The sequence below is a fragment of the Barbatula barbatula genome (genome assembly GCF_947034865.1).
Source record: "Barbatula barbatula genome assembly, chromosome: 13".
Taxonomy (NCBI): Eukaryota; Metazoa; Chordata; class Actinopteri; order Cypriniformes; family Nemacheilidae; genus Barbatula; species Barbatula barbatula.
The window spans coordinates 12,845,751-12,860,344 of NC_136776.1; the positions used below are offsets into that span (position 1 = coordinate 12,845,751).

The 14,594-nt window shown below is 39.6% G+C and overlaps 1 protein-coding gene across 4 annotated transcripts in view; it reads left to right on the forward strand.

Moving 5' to 3' along the window:
• Positions 1-457: 457 nt before the first annotated feature.
• Positions 458-14,594, forward strand: part of pcbp4 (poly(rC) binding protein 4) — a 69,260-nt gene continuing 55,123 nt past the window's right edge. For 3 of the 4 annotated variants that reach the window (XM_079471849.1, XM_079471846.1, XM_079471848.1), the window contains exon 1: positions 458-585. The gene's annotated coding sequence lies outside the window, so the exon portion shown is untranslated. Of the gene's footprint in view, positions 586-676; positions 777-14,594 lie in introns of those variants that run through there. The other variant, XM_079471847.1, reaches the window with a different exon arrangement.

Sequence of the window (14,594 nt, forward strand, 5' to 3'; positions counted from 1 at the left end):
GTAAATGAGAATGGCATTTTCTCTGTTTGCGTGAACTGTCCCTTTAAATAAATGCAAGTCAATATTTTAGGAAATTGATCACAGTATCGGATGAATCGGATATGAATTCCCCTTCTAGTTTAATCGAGTCGAATTGAATCGAATTTCTTGATTCACTCTACCTGAATCGAATCTTTCATTCAGCTCTCCATCATTGAGTCCATCACAACACGTTCTTGGCGCAAGACTATAAATATAATGTGAGACTCGTATGAAGGAATGGAGACAGGACAGGTTTAAGAGAAACAAATGCGCAAGATCTCCTCGCTATCGTTATGCATTGTTGTTCCCTTAACCCTCATTTGTCTGCTGTAATTGGATAGGATGGCGCTATCTCCTTTAGCCCCCCCCCCCACCTCTCTCTCTCTCTCTCTCTCTCTCTCTCTCGCTCTCTCTCTCTCTCTCTCTCTCAGTCTCTGACATCGGGATTTTCTCATACAGTAAGCGGCTGGCACTGACAATGTGGACATCAGCGGGGAATATATAGTATCCATCATCCACACTCGCATCGTGTTAGGCTATTCTATTCAACTTCACTTTTAACAGGTAAGACGTCGTCCTTACGTAACACCTCTCTTTTTACGTCCGAATGTCGCGTGTGTGGCTTTCGTCAAATGCGTCCGAACGCTGATATCCCGTAGGAAAGCGCCGCTGTTGTTATGGCAATAAAAGCGTTGCGCGCGGGTGCGTTTCAGCTCCGCGAAGACAAGTTTAACAACTAACGCAGAGAGGAACTGGTCAGTTTGCATCTTTTAATGTACGTTTTGTGTACAGTTTATATAACATGGATAAAGTAAGCCGTTTGGGGAACATTTGACAGCATAAACACAACCGCAATCCTATCCGCGGTGCGCACTTGATGGAGAACATCAGACCAGACTAGTTATTTGGTTATTTGAATACCTAGTTAGGCGGTTGAACCAATGCAAAGTAACAGATGGAGCCAGCCCGAGCAGTGATTTAGAGCTTCACATCTCCTCTAAAATCAATATCAAGGTCCTGAAATGGTTCACAAGGCACTTTGGTTGAATATGGTTGTTGAGTTGCTGTATGGTGATTGAATAAAGTTCTTGATGTTTCTTTGTAGGCGAGCGAGTCTGATCAGTGTTTCTGGGGTTTTAAGCATCAGCACATAGTTGGTTTTTTCAAAGAACAAAAAGTGTTTTGTGGATTTTTGCAAACACTCAACAATAAGACCCTTTAGTTTAAAGTGTTTAGATTTCGGATGGCATGTGACTGCGGTTAAGGCAGAATTGCAGACGGCCGGTTGCCAGGACATGTGATTTGATTTTGGATATTCTAATGGTTAGGTTGACCAAGACATGAACCCCGATGGGCCAATGACTGAGCATCTTCGTAATTGAAATTATCTAGGACTTGCCATCCGGAATCGAATTGCTAATTCTCATCGCTTGAATCATTGAATGGAGATACATACTGTACAAACTACCTTTGAAGTTAACTTTGGAAATGAATAGTTTGTACCGGGACGTGTTGTTAGCTCTGTCCTTACTGCCTGTTTAAGAACATTACACTCACAAGCCCCATCAAAATTAGTCCATTTGACTTTAACTTCAAAGTGTCGTCTTGTAAGATATAATGTACAGGCTGCTGGTTGTTATCGACAAAATAAGGAGGGTCTTGTATCACACCGAAGGGGCTTATTTCGCGATAACATTATCCCGCTTATTACACGTCTACTTGCCACATGAGAAAAAAATGCACGGCAATTGTGATTTTGAAATATTTGATAAGTTAAATTGCAGACCTTCCATGAGGAAAAGCCGGTTTTAAGGTAAGAAACGACGTTCAAATGTTACGAATAGTCAAATAATGTCATATATGTTATAGAAAGATAATATTAAATATTGAAGAGAAGATATTTTTGGTGTGTAATATTAAACTGTACCTGTCAAAATAATTTGCAGCATCCGGGTTACCGTGTGTTATTAGTTTGAGCGGTTGTTATCTGGGAATAACGAACCTGTGAATGTCGTGACTGGCCAATCAGAATCTAGCATTCCAACGAGCCGTGTATTACGTTTTTTTAAAGAAAACTGTTTGACATCTTGCATGAATTTAGTTTAAACTCGAGATGTCTGTAGGTTGCTTTGTAATTGTTGCTATTAAGATTTTGACAAATCTGCAGCAAAGCACATTAGCTTTGGTTCTTTGATTAAGTCCCTTGTCAACACGAGACCCCTCAAACCGATATTCCCTCAAAACATGTTTATAGAAAAACAAATTGCCTCTCTGCTTGAGGAAATGAGAAGAGATTGAAAAAAGTGATGAATGACACGGGAAAAGAAAAACAAACTGGGAGACCTTGCCGCGTTTAAGCGACACAATGGCATTACGGCCCCCCCGCTCCATTGCAGACAGACGATTAAAAGCAGTTTAATCTGCGTGAGGCAATGTTCTCCTCAACATTCTGATCCGACGCACTATTTTTAGCCCCACAAAACAACCAGGCCCCCCTCCAACCCCCAACCAAAAACGCTGCCTCGCTGCAGGCGTCTGTGAGGAATCCAGCATTTAAGATAAGAGCCCTCACTTGGCAGAGGATGCTATGTTTATCTGCGTGACACGCTTGTGATTCATGCTAATTTTTCCCTTGTTTCTGCTGTTTATGTGCTCCGAGTTTGCTCGCGTAGATTCTGCGTAAAAAAAAAGATATCGGAGATATCGACTGTTTGGTAGCATCAGTAAATGTGGCCTTAGGACTGCAACATGACTTCAAGCTATCAAATCCATTAGGACTAAGAGGGTTTATTTCATAAATTAGTTTTTTTTTCATATTTGACTTGAGAGAATATTGGTGTTATGTACTCACCCTCTTGTCATTTCAAACCTGTATGACTTTCTGTCTACTTCAGAACACAAAAGATGATATTTTGAAGAATGTTCAAAACACCATTGACCCCCATATTGACTTCCATTGTATGAACACAACACCACTGAGACATTTCTCAAAATATTTCGTATGCAGATTTTGAGCGACATGAGGGAGAAAACGTTTGTATTTTTGGTGAACTGTTTCTTTAGGTAAAGGGAAAAGACTGTAGTGACAGAGTGATAGTATAATAATGGCTTGACGTCAGTCGTGTGAGGTAAACAAATGAGATCCATTGACTTCACAGAGAAAAATGTGCTGTCTTTTGAGAACGTGTTGGGTGCCGAGACTAACTATTCCACCAGACAATCCATCTATAGTGCTTGCTTAAGCTAAATCTGTCACCTCACATGATGAATTTCCTGTCTGGTACAATTATGGTTTGTGCAATGCATTTTATTTTTGACAGATGACACATCCCAGATTTACAGAATGTATTCAATAGCAAACAGCTGCGCTTTTGATTTTGATATTTAATTCATTTAAAATGGATTTATAAATTAAATAAACATTTCATTAGTATGCATTTCATTGCTATTATGTTTGACTATGTTGTTTCGATCGTTACATATTATACATATTAAGTTGTTATATTGTTGGCTTATGAATTTCACAGATGTCTATGACGTAGAAACAGCAAAGGTTTGCTTTTACTTCAACCTGCCAATTCCTCCGCTCAGAAAAGAAGCGAGGAGAAAAGAATGTTAATTCTGAAAGCATATCTCATCTCACTGTTTTGCCATCTTCTGATATCAGCCAGCTTCAAACGAAATGCCAAGGTTGTTGCTTTTGTCTAGAGACTGTATCTAAACTTAGATGCGATTCTCCGTCGCGCGTGTTGTTTGACACTCATCTCTGCTTCAGTCGAAACGCTGCTCCCATCAATGTCACAACACCCCCCTTGCCGCCCACTGTCAATGTTGTGCTTTTGCCTCCAACTTTTTTGATGCGTTTTTTTTTTTGGAAGGAGAAAGGTGTTGCAATTTAGAGCGCAGAGAATGTTTGTCATTTGGATGAAAATACATAGAGATGTTTAGGATTTTACGTGAGATTGACTGTTTGTGAGAATTGTGCTGTAGATATTTACAAACTTACTCTTTATAATTTCTAATAGAACGGTCCTTTCATAGAGAGAGAATACATATATTGTCTCATGCGAGCGGGAAGGACTTGAGCAGCCCACTTTTCCGAACAAGCGGCCCCTTATTTTTCTGCTTTCTGAGAGATTGAGGTCATTGTTAATTGAAACACAGACACGTGTTAATTAGTGCGAGATATTTTCACTTGAATCTCTCCAACTAACTTAATTATGAGCTTTCTCTCATTGCTTGAAGGAAAAATGAATCAAAGAAACAGTTGGCCCGCCAATCCTTGTGTTATTTACTTTCATTTTTTCCACCGTGGAACACAACAGGAGAAGTTTTGACTTACATTGCACGACTTGAAACATTCAGGCTGATGCATATGTCAGATGATACGTCATATGTAAAGAAGGTCGCACATTGAGGTATGCTGATAAATCGCGATTAATCGGAATTAAAGTACATAAAATATGTCTCTGCACTGTGCACATTTGTTTTGTTTTGTTTATACACGTGCACATACATGTATATATGATTTAGGAAACATTTGCATGTATATATTTATATTTATATATCATTTAAATTAAAACAATTCCAAATATATACACAAGTGTCTATTAATACAAAAATAAAATGCGCAGTGCACAGCCATGTTTTATGTATGCACAAACTTTTCTGTTTGAAATTTCGATTTAATCGTTGAAATTTCCAATTCATATAATATATATATATATATTATACCTAACACTAACTAGCTTATTATTAGTCCGTGTTAAACTATAACTATAAAACATATGTATATATGAATTATAGAAATCTGAAATGAACAGTGAATGTAAGCAATACGACTTTTTGAAAATGAATGGGATAGTTCACCCAAAAATTTACATTTTCTATTGTTCCAGCTGTGTAGTCTCAAAACCACTGAAACATTTCTCAAAATATCTTCTTTTGTGTTCAACTGAAGACCTATACCAGATATAAACAATAGGAGTGCCAAAACATGACAGATTTTAATTTCTTTGTGTGAACGATTTGATTATTTTAGTTTTTGAGCTACTGTGATTAAAACAGTACTTGTGAACACAACACTTCTTTATTAGGTTGTCTGCAAGTTAAGTAAATTGTTTGGTCTAACTGCTGTGAAATCACCATCCATTTTAGAGTTAGTCAAGGAGAAATAAACCGTACACACCATTGCGCTTTATTTCAGTAGCCCAGTGAGCTTTTTTAGGTATTTAACTAATTTCGCATGGAGACGGTTTCCTGACAACAACCGAAAATGTCTTCCATGGTGATTTTTGAGACATAATCAATCTGACATGTGTATCAAACACCTGTTTTCCCCAAACAGAATGGCTGCCACCTTCCATTCTAATCAGCCACAGAAAAAACCCGCTGTGGCATTGCCTACACACAGTATAAACCTAGAAGCGCGGATCTGAGAGAGATTCCCCCGAAGCCATATTTATAAGAAGCAATATCTACCTCCCACATCCTCAAATAATGCCCGTTCCGGAAAGGCACGCGCATACCTGTGGGCGCTTTGCCATGGGAAGCAGCGTTACAGTTCCATTTTCCAAAGTACTTAAGAAAGAGGGGGGTGGGACCATTGGACTTTCCATCATTGGTTAAGAGGCTTTGTGAAAGGAAATACAAGACAGGAAATGGGAGTGCTCATTTGAAAGCACTCTGTATTCTCACAGGGATGGCTAAGCGCATGGGGAACCGTTGAAATCCACCATAAGGCTGGAAGGTTACAGGTTAATGACTCGCTCTGGAATAGGATAGGAGGATGAATGCTTTTTGGCAATCCGGCTAAGTGAAACTTGGGTTTACAAACACGAGCATATAGAAGTATAGGAAGGATAGGGTCCTGGCTGTAATACTCTGATGGTAAAGTCTATATGAAGTCAATATTGCCTTGATTTGTGTTTTAATAGAGTAGGACGGCTACATTCAAGCTATACTCTTTCACCAGTTGTACGCTGATGGTGCTCTAAGGATTATGAATTTGGCTGACGATTACATTTACATTTTGGCATTTAGCGGATGCTTTTATCCAAAGGGACTTATAGCAAACAATGAAGCAATATATCTTAGGGAGTTAGTAATACAAGAAGTGCTCGCCTGTTGAGAGAGAGAGGTTTAGGTTTTATTAGGTTAAGAAAACTATTATTTGACTAATAAACAACTGTGAATTGTATGTTTTACAACTTTTTACTATGAATAGTAAAACGAATTGTCATACTTCATTCATTCAATAACTGTCACACGTCATTGTAATTATTCTATTTAATTATTTGTAAATTCTAACCTTCAGCAAATCAACTCATATAAAGTATAGAAATCTTTAATACATGAATTGAATTAAGAAATATTTGAGAATTCATTAAATAAATAAATCAATAGTCACTGTAAAAAATTGTGGTTAGGTTAATGAATTGCAATTCATAATTAAAGGGGTCATATGGCGCGAAAACGTGTTTTTCTATGGATTGATATAATTTGCCCGTATTTGTAATTAGACACGTAAAATTGCACAAATTAAAGTGTCTGAACAAAAGATGCATTCTATCTAAAAGCGAATGCTCACAAAGACCTGCCTAGAGTGCCTCGTGTAACCACACCCCCACAAATCTACGTCCGTTCGTGGTTTGATTTGACTAGGACCAAATGTAAACGCAAGTAAAATGTGCGTACCTGTCAGTACAATTGCTTCGGAACCAGATGTTCCAAATATGGTAATAGGCGTAACATTTCCATCACACGATTGCAGTATTCCACCAATCACTACGCTCTGGTTAACTGGCCAATCATAGCATATCTCGCTTTTCAGAGCGATGAGCTTTGTAAAAAATCTGCGAGGAGATGCAGTTATGTGTAAAATACAGCGTTTTTAAATACCGTTTACACATTGCATTACATCTAAAACAAACGATAATATTTGTTTTAGCCGTCTCAATTTTACATGAAACTAACAGCTGTCTGATGACTAACACAGCAATATATTTCTCTTCAGTTATGATTCATCCAAATGTGCACAGCATTTTTTGGCTTTATTCACCAATTAATCGGTAATTCTTAACTTATTAAATTATGTAACATACGTAGTCACTACATAAATTGGTAATTTAGTTTTTATATATACAGTATATATACTTGATAGATAGATAGATAGATAGATAGATAGATAGATAGACAGACAGACAGACAGAATACACAGTAGATGGAGGGTAGGTAGATCATTCCTTAGATCTTCCCCTCCAGAAACAGCACAGCAAACCCCATGTAAACAATGATGTAATTTATCAGGAAACGTATTTAAGTGATATCTGCTGCATGGGATGTTAGTGACCTTCATGTGTGATATCTGACAAATATTACTTCCAGCAGCTCTGGAAATGTTGATGGCAGTACTTAAATGCTACATTTATTGCCAATAAAGACACAGACTGCAAAAGCCAGGTTGAATTACACAGAGTGAATATATGGCCAGACATTGCAACTGTGGCTGAGAAGAGCTTCCTTGTAATCGAATTGTACAAAGTATGTGTTCCAGAAACCGGTGTCGAGTGTGTAACTTTTCTAAAACAGTTTCTGTAGCTCAACCACCAACAATGGAAGGGGTAATGGCTTCCATGCCCAAGCAAAACATTGTTAGTCTCTTTAGATAAAAGTCTCTGCCAAATGTAAAGATCTAGGTCAACCTGTATGTCTCATACTGTAGGTAGCACGGCACCACATTTTTTTATGAACAAGTTCTCAAAAAACAAAAACTATTGCCTTATTCAATATGCCAGTCCTCAAGCGTGACTGCACAATTATGTCAAGCAATGCTTTGGCTTGAACAAGTGGCTAAATGGTTCACTCGGCCGTAGAGAAGATAGCAGAAGTACCAGAGTGCTTTATTATTTAAAACCCATCATATGCTCAGCGGACCAGGCTGGAGCCGTATCTCCTGAGCATAGATGAGGTGGATTTGTTTTTGTGGGGCAATGGCAAGACCCCCACCAGACCTCAATCGACTACCACACAGTGCTTTTAGATGTTATGTCCTGTAGACGCAACCAATCGTCTGTCTTGGACTAATCTAAGAAAATCAGACATTATGAATGTACATTTTTTTGCCCCATAAGCAGGGCTGGTGGGCATCATCCTGAATGAGGTCAAGCTGATATGGCAAACAAAGGAAAAGGGGAGGAGCTACTTACTGATTGTACTCCAATTATGTTTGATGATGGGTTTTTGATCACATGAAAACGATTAACTCATCCTCGTGTAATTCCAAACCTACATGAGTTTCTTTCTTCTGCAGAACACGAAGAATTTTGAAGAATGACAACTAAACAACTCTTACCTCCATTGACTTCCATTGCATGAACACAATAACAAAATATCTTCTTTTGTAAAGATAGAGTCATACACACAGGTTTTGAACCACATGAGGGTGAACAAATGATGACACATATGTGCTACACCCAAGAATGATGCATCAAATCACGAGGTTTGTTGAAGAGAGCTATGCTATTGCTTTTCTAACCTATCTGACGCATGATTTTGACCTTGGGGATCATAACACGAGTGAAGAAATCTCATAGACGTATTGAAGAATGGTCCTGATCTAGGGACAACAATATATAGAGAGACTTGGGGGCTCTTTGGACGTTGGTCAATGAGCAACCTCTGAAAATGCCCTAGGAAGCAAAACATTATGAAGCATCGTGGTGGCAGGTTTCGCTCGGACAAGCATCCCTCGCATTTTCTATAAAAATTGTGTTAATTTGACTTGCTTTTCTCTTTTTCATTCTTTATCTTCATGCACTTTGCCCTGCAACTATCCTCTTAGCCAACTAAGAATAATGCGTCCTTGTTTTACGAATAACAATAGCGAAGGATCCGTCATAATGGAAGCTCACATGTCATGAGGAATGCTCCTAAGGCAGCGCGAGGAGGGGGGCGATATGCCGTGTGGGCGCATGCATGCACGTCTTTATCCTCGAACACGTCAGAATGATTCATGCGATGACAGAGCAGCCACTGTGCCGGCCTCGCCATCTCTTCCTGCTCACAAGTGGCTGCTTTGTGCCTCTGTCAGGCCGGGCACAGGGCCGTACAGAAAGAGCAGGACGCGACTGGCCGGGTCCTTTCAGCGGGAGATGCCCACTCTCTCTGGATTCGACCGGTTCCACATCGAGAAGGGGGAGGAGCAAGGAGAGGAGGCAGCAACGGGGAGTCTTGCCAAGTCGGCGGGCAGCATCCATTCCCATCCTGAATTTAATATCCTAATGCGTTCTGCGAATCGCAGATCTAATAAGAGAGAGAGATTGGGAGGGTGGGGGGCTAAAGGGGAGAGAGAAGTAGGGCGGGCCTTTTCAATAATGAAAACTGGGCAGAAATCTCTCAAGCAGTGAGGGAGAGGGGGGTTGAAGGCCTACCATAAATTACAGAGTCAGGAAGTGACACGCACGTTTCCAAAAGCTCTGGGAAATGCCAATATCTGGACTTATTTGTGGTGAAAAGATGCCGGCCGGAGCAGAAAAAGGGCTTTGGAGGGGGGAAATTTTCTGAAGACTGAAGCACTGCTGACTGTAAGACCTCAATCTGGCCAGTCAGAAAACAATTTTGTCTTTGATGCAGTTCAATGTTTGGTGGTTTACCTAAGATATGTGACAATTCTGAATAAAAAAGGATCTTCAATGTGACAATTTTAATACGTGTGAGAAGTAGGTGTTTATTAGACGAGATTATTTAAAGAGAAAATAATTTGTGATTTTTAACGTCCTATTTTCTTCTGCCTTTGGACGTGTTTTGAGTGCAATTTTATGCCAACTTGCCTTAATTCTTGTTGAAGTTGAGCTTTAGTGTTCATTCTAATCTACGTCCCCTTAATCTTTCCCAATACCTAATCCTAAAAACTACCTCATAAACAGTAATAAGGAGTTTATTGAGGCAAACGTCATAGTTAATAGTCCGAAATGGACCCTAATCTAAAGTATGACTAGACTATCTGATGGAGCAAACCCATTTTCATTCACAACTTTCTTTCACATTGCTGTTGGCTGACTTTATTTCATGTGAAGTCAATTTCAGATACAGAACTGAACTAAATTGACACAAATGGAGAAATGGGTATAAAACACTAAACTGATCTGGTATCTTATTATGTTCCAGTATTTATATCGGGTATATAAATACATACCAATAGCTTCGGTGGCCAAGGTGACATCATTCAAGAAAACGTTTTTAGAGCAAATCAAGAGTTATTGGTATAACACGCACCAATGAATCATTCACAATAAGACCAGAAACGAGATTTAGGATGTAAATAGTCAATTTGGTCTTCATGTTGACTTGAACTGAAACATAACCGAAAACTATAGCATCTCCTGACCTATAAAAGAGCAACCCTTGAGCAATAAACATTTATTTACTGCACCGTTCTCTCTCCCGCTGTATCTCTCTCTCTCTCTCTCTCTCTCTCTCTCTTACAGGATATTCTCTTGTTTTCTGGAGAATATACATGTCTGTGCTGGTAATTACTGCATGGATCACTCTGTTATCTAGTGCAGAGGATGTAGTGTCAGTATAAATTAGGGATGAGACAGCCCTGCAGCTGACGGCTGCGTTCGTTTTGAAGATATAATCATCCACCAGCTCCAGTCCCCACCCAATCGTTACAGCAAAACAACGAGTTAATCGCTGTTATTACAATGCTAGTTTTCTCGAAATAAATCGATTCCGCTGGCCTAGTTTGTGATTCACGGTTTATGATCGGGAATGTGTAGCATCCCCACATCGGAGTGATTATGGGGTCTAACAGCAGGGTCCCGGTTGTTCCAGAATTAAGGCCGTACTCTGTGCACCGTTTGTTGAAATCGTCTATTTACAGGAATTGGGAAATAAATCTGACCACGTGATCACTACCAAGGGTGCTTCAAGCGTGCGCTACAGGAGAGAACAGAAATTTCTTCTCATTTCTGTCATGGTTGTTCTTTCTTGGGATTGTTATTCTACTAGTTGTGCATTCTCCTATTACTACCACAAATCAGAAACTACATCATGTTTGAGGCTACAAAGTTTGCCCAGTGTTCTGGTTTTGGATCTGAAATAAATGGAAGGAAATGAGATGGTCTACAATACGCACAACCCCGCAAATAAACAAACAAATCAATGTTTTCTGAACTGATGTGTTTTTTAAATTTTGTTGAGAAACCACTAAAACATTATGTAATCAAAACGATGTGCATTTTATGGATTCGTATAATCAGTTCTTACCTTTATTTTTAAGCAATACTCCACCAAAAAATTAAAATAATGTCGTGAATTACTCACCCTCTAGTTGTTCCAGACATGTATAAACTTCAATGTTCGGTTGAACACAAAGAGAGATGTTTTGGAGTAATGTTTGCAACCAACAGTTCTGAAGCACCATTGACTGCCATAGTAGGAAATACAATTTAGTAATTGTTTGGTTCTGTTGAACACAAAAGAAGATATTTTGAGGAATGTAGGAAAACAGTTCAAAGTGAACGTATTTTTTAAGCATACAAAGAGACAACACGTCGCGTAATTTGTGGTCATACTTAAATCCCGATAGTTCACCTTTAAACACGAAGGAAGAAACTTGCAAGCATGTCAGTAACCAAACAGATCTCATCCCCCATTTTCTCCAGTAGAATTTATTTTCCTTACATGGAAGTAAATGGGGGATGAGATCTGTTCAGCGTAATGTTTAAACATACAAACAAAATGTTAAAACAGCTGAATTCAATGCTAATTTACTTGAGTAAAATGATTATAAATATTAGTTTATATTGGGAATATTATTTTGTATAAATAATTTGTATTTTTATTGTGATAGTAGTTGTTCTCAATTGAAGAAAAACTAACTAAAAAAATTACTTTTTACACTGTATTCGTCTTAAGTTTGAACATTTACATAAGGCAAACGTCATCTAGATACGGCACAATAGCATCAGTAAGCAGTGTAAATAAGGGTAAAAGACTTTCATAAATGCGTTCGTGAATGCATTTATTTTTCACACTGTTCACTCCAGTGCTCGCGTTTGTGTTCCTCTGCGGCATGCAGCATTCTTTAACTCGGCACTGAGCTGCTTATCATTCCAGAGGCTGGTTACCTCTCGCAGGTCTTTGATCAAAGCCACGTTTCGGCACACCCGTCCACTCCTCCTTTAGTCGGCTTTCCATGACAGAGCCTGATGCCCGTTACCTCTGCATCTACCCGGTTATCCTCTGATGGCCTATGGGGGTTTTGATAGAATGTCATAGGGTGTTATGAGTGGGTGAGAAGTTGAGAGCTCTTAGAGGTTCAAACCCCACCGCCCCATCCCCTGTCCCCATGCACTAAGCCGTTTGTTGCTGCCGTGACAGTAGCAACCGCTAATCGTTGCTAAAAGTGGCCCGCTTTTCCTAGCACTGGCTAATCTGACTTTGTTTTTCACAAAGCTAGAACCTAAATAGCTACTGTGGTAATGCAAACAGTCGGCCAGGCCGGGGAATTATAGGACGTAATCAAAAGTGTACGTGGCATGGCCGTTGTGGTTAAATCAACATCTGTTTAGCGAAGCTGCGAGTTGGTACATATTCATGACCTTTTAATGCAAGATGGGGGTTTAATCATTCAACGTTTGAGTGTTTTTGTTTGCGTCTTATTTTCTTCTTTCTGTCTGCCAAATGCCTGAAATATTTAACAAGGTTTGTGCTATTTTTGGCTGGAAGATCATTCAGCCCAGTGTGTGGGTACGTGCTCCTATTTTTCCTCGATCCAGCCATGATACGAAGCCGACTGAATTTCGGTAGGAGGCATTTTAATACTGCGTGAAAGCAGAAGTGTTCCAGCGTCAGACAAACGACAGTGTAGTCTCCTCAGACAAACAATATAAGTTAATAAGCCTATAATGGACAGGAAGTATTCATACTGTATAGCATCTAACTGTTCTGTGGTGCCAGGTAAATGTAAGCTATTGGATAAGCGTTTGTTATGAATATTTTGGTTTGTCTCCCTCTTTGCATGGTCCTGCATTTTAATTACTTTCGTAACATCCTGATTCCCTGCCACTTTCTGTCATCTCTCACCATCTCTCATCTTTTTCAATCCAACACCCCCCGTGCATCTGTCCATCAGAATGACGGACAGATGGAATGTGCCCTGGAACTGAAAATCTGCTGTTGTCAGAGACAGAAGGACCAAAGTGTGGAGACATCTCAGTCAGAAAGAGCTAATCTAGAAACAGGTTCTGTTCGTAATGCGCTTAGCCTCTGTGTCCTGACCAATCAAAACTGATCCGTGGACAGTTTGTCTACTCAGGAATGATTTCCCGCTGGGCAAAAGGTTAGCTCTGTGTTGCCGTGCTGTAGGTTGTCCACGTGGTGTTGAAGTGAAGTCAGTTGTTGAAGAACCGTCTCAAATCCTGACAGATGTCATACGATGGTTGACTATTGATTGAAACGCTTGATGCTTTTATTCTCAACATCAATGAATACATTTACGCATTTGGCAGAGGCTTTTATCCAAAGCAAATTACATTGCATTATCCTATACCTTTATACATAGGTATCTGCAATCCCCTGGGATCGAACCCACAACCTTGCGTTGTTAACACAATGCTCTTACCACAAAGCTACAGGAAAGCTATGAATAATGTTCTGCCTTCGTCCTTAGCGAAACCCAACTGCACTCCATAAAATCTTTTGAGCTATGAAAGATCAACGACTGAGCAATATCAGTCGCCCAGTTCTGACGAACCAATACTCCCCAGTTGTACGTTCCCTGAAGCGTGAACACACAACAAGCCGCCTCGAATTAGATTCAAAGGTCACGTCGGCGTAATGGTGCGGTTTATGGCGAGAGGAGATGAGACTTGTTTGAGCAATGCCTTTCAATATCCTCCAAGACACATCACTACGAACAACATGTAGAATTTGCTTTTGTCCCGAGTAAACAAGTGGCTCCAAATGAGGTTTTTCCACACATAACCAGAACTCAACACAAAGACCTTGTTGTATCTGTGGGATGGTTTCTCATTAGAAAACTGGCTCCTTTCATCGAGCTCTTTGATTTAGGCGGTAACTACAAGATGATCTACATTTTGGATTACCGCCATGATAGATTATACAACCATCGGTCTAGACATTTTGGATTACATGGCACTTGATGTCCTAGTTTATTGCGGCTTGGAAGACAAGGACAAAAATGATTCCATCTATTATACATAGTTTACAGGTAATCAGAGATCAAATGGAGCACTTTGGATTCTTGACTTTAGGAGTTGCAGCATTTCAACGTGAAGTTATTTCTTCTAATGTGCCTGAATAGGACAGAGACACGTTCAATCAGATTTGAAAGACAGGTTACCCGTGAGGTAGTTTGGAGACGAGAACTGAAGGTCACAGCCCAGACTGGCAGGTCAATATGAAATCACGCATATCAATTATTTTTATTTCTTGTTTTTGGCCGACGCTCTGAGTTGCCAATTTAGGTGACCGTTTTAGAGCCCTGGCATTCACTAAAGCATTCTTGGTAAGGCAAGCGCCCGCATTTAACTACCAGTTCTGGT